This window comes from Rousettus aegyptiacus, unplaced genomic scaffold (genome assembly GCF_014176215.1).
Source record: "Rousettus aegyptiacus isolate mRouAeg1 unplaced genomic scaffold, mRouAeg1.p scaffold_m13_p_9, whole genome shotgun sequence".
Classification (NCBI taxonomy): domain Eukaryota; kingdom Metazoa; phylum Chordata; class Mammalia; order Chiroptera; family Pteropodidae; genus Rousettus; species Rousettus aegyptiacus.
This window is the reverse complement of record NW_023416312.1, coordinates 2,189,874-2,199,390: the sequence shown is the minus strand read 5'-3', so window position 1 is coordinate 2,199,390 and position 9,517 is coordinate 2,189,874.

The window sequence follows — 9,517 nt, the reverse complement described above, 5'->3', positions numbered from 1 at the left end:
CCCTTGACTCCCTCCCCCACTTGGTGAGGCTGTGGGTTGGCTATGACCCTCTAATGAAGAAGCTCTTGTCAGGTGATGTCCTCCCAAGAACGCCATCTTTCAAAGTTCCACTAATTGTTCCCCTTGCTATCTTAGGAGTGGGGTTGGAAAGACTTCCCCAAAGCCCTCTCCCACCCTGTTTGACTTCCCTAAATCCTATCCAAACTGTCACTTTGTTAAACTTATCAATTTCTTAACTGAGTGTGCCACTCGTTTCCTTCAAGGACCCTAGAGGACTCGAAGACGTAAATACATGAAGAGAAGTATATCGTTATTCGGGGTAGAGGCCACGACACTGTAAAAAGTGGAAATTTTGCTTAAATTGATTTGTAAATGGTGTGCGATCCCAATCAAATCAAATCAAGATTTCATGGCTAACGTGCCAGATTGATTCACAATTGAGGGAGTTTTGGAAATCAGTTGGGCATTTTCATTTATTGCAAAGATTGGAGCTATCCATAAATGTCATCTCCTTTCATATACTAAAGGGTACATTACCAACTATTTGTTATAGAAATGAGGCATTGGATCTGACTGGCTTGAGACCACACGTGAGAGTAGTCAAGCAATTTCTGAGTAAAAATTAACAAGGGGAAGATTTCTCTTCCAGATCTATGAAGGTGTTACGATGCTGCATTGCCTACAACAGCATAGTACCAGCACATCGATGAGAGAGAGGAGATATCAAAGTTAAGCAAAAGCATGTATGGGACATTAGTTTAAAGTCATATCAATGACAAAATGAATTAAAAACATATCGGAGAACTGGCTTAATGTTTTGGAAAAAATTAAGCTATAGTCCTACCTTGTTTCTTACATCAAAATTAATTTCATATGATTCAAAAATTTAAATGCAAGACACTGAACATTAAAAGTACTAGCAGAAACCGAAGATGAACACTTGTATAATCTTGAAGTGGGAAAGTCATGCTAAGTATGACAACAAAGAAAAACCAACAGTGACTACTCCAGAGTCCGAAAGAAAACTGAAAAATTTGACTACATAAAAATAAACATGTTATTGTGGTGATCACTTCGTAAGGTATATAAATGTCTAATCACTATGTCGTACACCCGACACTAATATAATGTCATATGTCAACTATAATTAAAAGTAAATGTTAAAAAATCTGCCTGTTTGTCTGTAAAGTGAGGGACGAGGTTGCATGATCAATAAAGAGACACCCAGGTTTTATATGGTAAGATCCAGAGAGTTTACAATACTATGCATTTAGCTTATTGATTATTCTTTCTTGTTATTTATCCTTGATTCATATCTCCTAGCTCCTCAATGATATTACAAGCCCCTTGAGTTAGAATGCATTGTCCCTAGCATCTTGTCCATAGTTGATCATTCTTTATGATGATAAAAATGAAAGTGATCATAAAAATATGAAAAATTCAATCAGTGAAGTCAATTTAGAGGAAGATTGTTATACACATTAATCTGTTGAAATGACCAGTCATCTGATTAGTTTTACTAGCTGTTTGAATTAACCAGTTTAGTCAAGTGCAACTTGTGTAATAGTAGAGTATAAATAAAGCCTAATGTTTTCTTTTTAAAAAATTTTTTTTTTCAATTACAGTTGACATTCGATATTAGTTTCAGGTGTACAGCATAGTGGTCGGACATTTATATAATTGATGAAGTGATTCCTCCAATAAGTCTAGTACCTACCCGGCACCATACATAGATATTAAAATATTATTGACTAATCTAGGAAGCCTATTGTTTTCTTATCGAAAAGATTCTAAGTCCTTGTTAAATCAATGTGTTGAATTCAACAGCAGAGTGGTTATTGATTTTCTACTAACGGATATTATATCATTCTACTTTAACTTCAATTATATTAACAGCCTTAGTTTTTTTTTTTTAAATCTTTTCCTTCCCAACTTTATTTTGAAAAATTTCAGATATATAGAAAAGTTGAAAGAATTATACGATGCAACCTGTATGCCTGTTGCATAAGTGCAGCAGCTAACAGTGAAGCATAGCGGTTTTACGTCTTCATATGTGGATATTTACGTGGTTCTCTCTTAATCATTTGAAAAATGCAGACGACATGATGTTTTACTCCCCAAAATTAAGCCTATATCTCTTAAAATAAGGATGACACCTAAGAGAGTTAACAATAATTCCATAATATCGTCTCATATCAATTTTATATTCAAATTTTCTCAATTTCTCCCCAAACCATCCTTTATAGCTTTTTTCTTTTCTGATTCAGGAGCTACTAGGTGTTCACACAGCAAGTTTAGTTATGCCTCTGTAACCTCTGGACAATCTTGCTTGATATAAAAGCTTTTTAATGTGTGATTTTCACATCCTGAATGTGACTTTCGGCTCTCTAACAAAAATGTTCTCCTAAATGACAGACCTGTATTTCCAGTTATGTGCTGGACTGTTTTGTATATATAAGAGGGACACATTCTTCTAGAACAAAGCCTTATAATTATGAAACATTAATACGTAAAAGCTGAAAAAAGTTTGAAAAAAACCCCCCTAACACTGACATTTAAAAGCTACGAGAATTTTCTGTCTCCTTATAGATTGAGGCAGTGAAATTTGTGTTATTCTTTGTTCCTTTCATTTCTCTCTTTCTTTCTCTGTCTCTGTTTCTATTTCTCTCTCTGAAAACATTTTGAATGGGGCTTTTAGTTAGGCAAATATAAGGCAAGGCAATAGCCTTTTAACTTTTTCTTTAATTTTAATGGAAAATTCATAGTTTAAGGTGAAAAAAAAGAAAAGGAAGGAAGGAATGAAGGGAGATGGAGCGAATGGGGCTCTCAGTTAAGCAAATAAAAAGTAAAAACTTTCATTTTTCTTTTATTTTAATAAATATATATTCATGTGATACAGATATATGTATATATATACACACATATATATGTATATATAAATAGAAAAAGAAAAGGAGAGAGAGAGAGGAGGAGAGAGAATGAGAGATACCATGGTGTCGAGTATCCCCCCAAAAAGCATCTCTAGGTTTAGCGATTCACAAAGAGGACCCACAGGACGCGGCCTTATAGCTAACTCATTACAGTGAAAGGCTACAAACCAACATCAGCACAGGCAAAAAGGAATGCGGGGCAGTGACCAGAAAAGACCTGGCACAAGCTCAGGACAAAGGAGCTGGCTGATGCTCAGGACGCACTTAATCCTCCAGCAACCAGCTGAGAAGACACGTAAAGAATGTCGTCTACCAGGGAAGTTCATTAGACACTCAGCACCCGGGGCGTCTATTGGAATCTAGTCACATAGAAACCCTCTGCCTGGCATATACCCAAATTCCAGACTTCCAGAAGGAAAACAGATGTTTAGCACAAACCATAGTGTTTACAAAAACAGTTTAGCCACAGCGAGCCACTCTTACCAGTTCAGGGGATGGCGGGAACAAATGAGAAGTCCAGGTTCTCAGATGCCAGTCAAAGGCCAAGCCCAGAAACAACCCTTTCCATGCAGCGGTGTCAGGCTTGCTGGGTGCAGTCTCTTCTGCACACACACGTACATGTACATGCACACGCACATGGACACCGAGTAAACCAGTCTTCCCCTTTCCTTATGCACCATCCACCCAATTCCACCCCACCCCAGCCCCACCTGAAACCATTCTTAGTTCCTTATTTATCATTCCAGTTTCTTCACATTCCCATCCCCGTCCCGTCGTGCCCACAGGTATACTTTGTTAGCACACACTTTGTTCCTCCCTTGCTTTCTTCGTGTGGAGCCCCTCCTCCACCTGCATCCAGGGAGCATCCTCATTCTTTCTTCATAGCGAGAAAGTGCTGCATTGTCTGGACATTCTGCAATTTCCTTAACCATCTCTCTACTGATGGGCATCTGGATTGTTTCAGATCTTTGGCATCACAAGCAGTGGCTCAATGACTAACCTTGAACCTATGAAAGACCTGCTGCCGAAGACTCAGTTGTGGCCCCAGTGAACTAACTACTCAGTGTGAGGGATGACCCAGAAGATGGCCACATTGTTGGCCTGGTCTCGTGCGGGTTAGTTAACTCAAGAGAAATTGTTGGATGAAAACGAAAGAGTTCTCCTATTTATCTTGTGAGAATAGGCCTCTCATTGGCCAGGCTGCCTCATGCTCAGTTTTCTAAGTCTCATTGCATTTCTTTTTTTTCTCTTTTGGTGGAAATAAAAAGGATCAGGAACAGCCCTTGGTGGGTACTTAAAGCTTTAGTGTAGGGTTGCTAAGTTTGGCAAATTTTGGGACATGCTTATACTGAAAAATGATTTGTTGTTTATCTGAATTTCAAATTTAATTGGGGATCCTGTATTTTACCTGGCAGCCGTGTTTAGTGTCATGATAATCTAGAGATTTACACATTGATGGACTCTTGGGATTAAGTCTCTGGAATGAAAAGGAAGGCCAGGTTTGAGTCGGCATCCATGGTGGTGGTTGACAAGTACAGAGCTATGGACAGAAGCCCACTTTGGGCCCCAGCTCTGTGATTTGATTTCGGCTTAGACCTCAGAGTGGTTCAGTAGAAACTTAGCATCACACGTACTCTCCTGCAGCTGATGGGAACCTAAACAAATCTCTTAAGCAAACTGCTCCAGTCCACCTGATGCTGTGCTCCTAGCATGGGGAAGCACAACGCCTTAATGTTTCTCTATGCAACTTGCTCGACTTTGGAGAGCATGTGAGTGACAGGCAGGTATTGACTCCACTGCTTCCCCACTTTCTGCTGGCTGTTTCCAGTCTTGGATGCTGAAAATCAGGGTCCGTTTGATGAAAAGGGGAGAGGACATTACAGGTATTTTTATAACAAGTCCAAAGTTTTAACCCTTTGAGTTAGATACAACCATGATTGTTTTTCAAATAATATTCCTTACTAGAAATTTGCGGAAACCATGAGTCTGCTCTTTGTAAATGACACATGGAAATAGAACGCAGGCTACCTAGTTCTTTTGTATATAGTATATTTTTAGCATCGTAAAGTCCCCTGCCACAATTAACCTGTCTTTCCTCTCTTATCCCCTCTTTAGACTGACTGAACTGTGAAGCACCTCTAGGCTTATTCCTGTAAGTTTCATTTAACCTTGAAATGAAAGTGTTTTGAAGCTGTCCTTGACAGGATATGCAAATTCATGTAATAAAAACCTACTTTCCTGTTGCGGACTGGTCCCATGTAAGTATTAGAGTTCACCAGATGAGTCCGAGGGTTAGATGCTTTGAAAAAAAAAGGCCCCTCATGCAAATAATGGAATAGATGACTTGGTCAAAAAGAGGAAAGGCTATTTATGGAGGTAATGGTCTTCAAGCAGTCTGTCTTCCACCTTGAAAAATCAGAAGAAGTCTTGCCAAGTGGGCATTACAGAGACTCTATCTCGGCATCTGGTTTCCGCAGACTCCTAAGTTATTTCATTAGTAGTGAGGTATAGCGGAAAGAATGCTCTCTTGGGCTTAAGAGACATGGCTTTCTAATAAAAATGTTAACTCACACGTGTACCTTCCTTCATCCTGTTTATGATTCCATTGAGTTAGAAGCAGCGTCACTCACAGAGCTTAAGTATAAAACACCTGCAAGGTAGCCAGTGTTAAAACCTTATTTGCCGACAAAGAAGCTGATACTTCAAGGAGTCATATATCTTGTAATACACAAAACTGGGTTACATTTCATGTGTTTCTTTTTTTTTTTTTTTTTTGATTCCACCACCCATGTTCTTTCTGCATTCATCTAATCAGCCAGGACCTCAGCAATTTAAGCATATAACAACAAAAAAAGTGTTTTGTGAGTTTATGATTCTAAAGCTTAGTTTTCTATATTTGATGCAACTTTTCATATTAGATGCTGCCATGTTTTGATTATCTATCGCCATGTAACAAACTACTCCAAAACTTATCTGCTTAAAATAGTGACCATTTTACATGTCGACCATTCCGTGGGTTGGCACTTCTTCTGTTGGTCTCATTTGGGGTCTACCATGAGGTTGTAGTCAGATGGCTTTGTTAACATGTCTGGTGCCCCAGTAGGGAAGGTTGGGAGGCTATGACCTCTTGCTCTTTTTCTTTCCACGTGTCTAGTTAGCTTGGGCTTCTTTTCATGGTGGTTAGATGCTAGGACTGAACATTTCAACAGAAACAAGCCAATACGCAAGCACAAGTCCTTGCTAGAATCATCCTTGCTAACGTCCTATTGGCCAAGCCCGGAGTCAGTAAGGGAGGGCACTCCACACAAGCATGAATATTGGGAGCCATGGTTCACAGGGAACCACCAAACTAATAGTCGGTCTACCACTTGTGATACATACAAGAGAAAGGTAAAGATTTGTTGTTTCAGATTCTTTGAAGGATACTGAATTTAAAACATATTACTTTAAACTACTATGCAGCCTCTAAAAGTCACTTATTAGAACACTGAATGACATGAAAAAAGATGCTGAGCGTAAACAAAAAATGTTTTAAAACAAATACTTGTTTGGTTACATGCTACACTTTTAGCCATTGTCATAGCTAAATAATTATGAACAATTGTTTTTTCATTTCTTGTCCTTGTATTTACCCAAATTTCTTCAGGAGATATATATTATTTTATAATCGGTAATGTAATGTTTTTATACTTGAAAAATACAAAAATATTATTGCAGTAATATGTGAGGGATTAACAAGGTTGGATATAGCTATATAATATTTATATTACTACATTACTTTACAGATCTTACGAAGTAAAATATTTGTAGTCAATAAAATAAAGTTTTCCAGAAATGCAAATAAAACAACATCTCAGTATTTTTAAATTACAACATTGAAAAAAGGGAAAAAGATTGTCAATCCAGTGTTGGCCAGCATTTAGGGACTTTGAGTGGGAGTTAAAATTGATACAACCTTTCTGGCAAACAATTAAAATATACCAGAATTTAAAATAGGCATTGCTCTGATAGAGCTATTCCACCCGTAGGAATGCTAACTAAAGAGAAAATGTTTTTAAATTCTCCAAAATATAGGCACTGATTTGTACTGATTTGTGGAATTAATGGTGGCACTTTGTTCTTGTATATACTCTTCTTTGCTCTTTTGCTTTCTAAATGTAGTATCCCAAAGCCAATACACTTACATGTTGGGAGGAAGAAGCAGACCTTAAGAGCTTCGTGGCCGTGACTTTAGACCAGAAGTTCTCAATCTTGGCTGCACATCGGACAAGAATCATGATGCCTGGCAACCGAAGATTTTGATTTAACTGCTCTTGGGTGAGGCTTGGGTGTTGGGAGTTTTCAGTGCTGCTTATTTCTAATTAACAAACAAGCTTCAGAACAGGAACACAAGCTTTTTTGACTGACCTCTATTTGGTATGGTTAACCTGCATTCTCCTTTCCTTCTTTAAAAAAAATGTTGACTGATCTCCAGGACCTACGTAACATCTCATGTTGGTAGGCTACTAGTACGTCTGCCTGTGTGCGTCTACCAATTGATCTCCAAGATTCAGTTGTATTTGTTTCTAAACCTTTTTATGCCAGTTATGTTTTGAATTGTAGTACTATAGCTCAAATATAAGAAGAGACTGAGTTGAATGTTTTGGAAAGACAGCCAAAGTAAATTGCTTAAAAAGGAAAAAGGCTATTGTGATGGTTCATTCTATGTGTCAACTTGACCAGGCTATAGGGTTCAATTTGGTCAAACACTCACCTATATGTTGCTGTGAAGGTTTTTTGTAGATGTGATTAACCTTTACAATCAATTGACTTTAAATAAAAGAGATTGTACTTGATAATGTGAGTGGGTCTCATCAAATCAGTTGAAGGCTTTAAGAGCAAAAACTGAGATTCCCCAGAGAAGGAATTTTGCCTCAAAAGACTGTAACATAGAAATCCTGCCTGAGTTTCTAGACCTACAGATTTCAGATTTGCAAGCCTTCACGATTGTATGAGCCAACTCCTTAAGTAAATCCACACCTATGTCTATTTCTAGATTTCTGTATCCATATATCTCCTATTTGTTCAGTCTCTCTGAAGAATCCTGATACAGCTGTCAAATTAGATGTGCGTAAGATAACTATAAAGGGGGAAAATATCTGGAAGGATTCTGTACTCAGAGCATACGTTTTAAAGTTCTCACCCAGTTAGAAAAATGTAGATAATAGCGTATTTCAGATGTGGTTTGTGGGAGACAGCTATCATTGGACTCATACTCAAGGGGTAGTCAAATAACTGGTGAGTAAATCACGAACTGTGAAAGGTTTGCGAGTTAACCTAACAAGTTAGCCTGCCACCTGTAAGCCCGAGTCGTGCATTTTATTTATCTTGTAGTTACATCAAAGCCCCACCCTAACACAATAGACTCATAGCACATACTTCATAAAGAATGGGTGAGAGAATGAAAGAAATGAGACCCACTCCTTCACTTTGCATGTGGAAGGAAGGGTCAAGACAGGCCAGAAGACTACAAATAATGAGTTTTCCATTTGACATCTGTCTGAGCCGAAACGTTCACAACAGTGAAAACACAGAGAAGCAAGTGGTATTTCTCAAATGGGTTATAGTTCCTAACTTGCATGCATGTTATAAAACTCCACATTACAAGGGTCAAAACTGCATTTATGTCAACACCAGTGCAAGTGAGTAAGGAATTACAGACTCACCCAAAACCAGTCTTATGGTGCCAACTGCTTTTTCTCCATGTCTTTTAATTCATAGGACACTGTCCATGAATTTTGTCTTTCCCGGAAGTGTTGCTCTTTGAAGGCTATGAATGAATGCAGTCACTGGAGAATGGATCCACCATTGCTGCAGAGAGGGGCCTATCCCTTGCAATACCTTCGGAGATTGCCCTGTAGCTCTGGTCCTAGAATATTCTGAGGCTTATTGAAGTTTAGGGTCCTTCCCTTGGTTCTTCAGATGAGCACATATCAGTGGCACTTTCTGAGTTCGCCCTATAGCAACTGTCCATCAAAATGTGTCCCCAAAGACTCACTCTGATGATTTTTAACAGTGACACAAATTCAGTTTTAGTCTTCAAAATGTTTCTGTAAGTCATGGTCAGCCTTGGCTTCGATGCAAGATACTAAACACTCCGTCTAGGGAAACTCAGAGAATTATGCATCCTCAGGCACAGATGGCCAAACACTTAAAAATGTCAGAACCCTCAATGCACGGAAGAGCAACGTTCACCAGCAAACATTTGGATACTCTGTCTTCTCCCCGGACGGTCCCCTGGAGTCTCAAAGACCCCTTATGGCAGTAAAGGACTGGCAATCAAGCTGGGTCTTAAACACATTTCTAAAAGTGTCCCTTTTTCTATTTTTGAGTACAGCTCTTCAGCTTCTAGTTACTTGAAAACGGGTTTAAAAAGACCTGAGATCGTTGGCACATTGTTGAGTTTGTAATATAACCTGCTTCTGTTGCAACTGGCGCAAGACCAGAGCTGTGATCATGGAATTTCTTAATCAAGGTGGCACTGGGAATCCAGAACCAGCTACCTTAGAAGAGGGAACCAGGGTGACCAGGCGTTCCAGTTTGCCTAG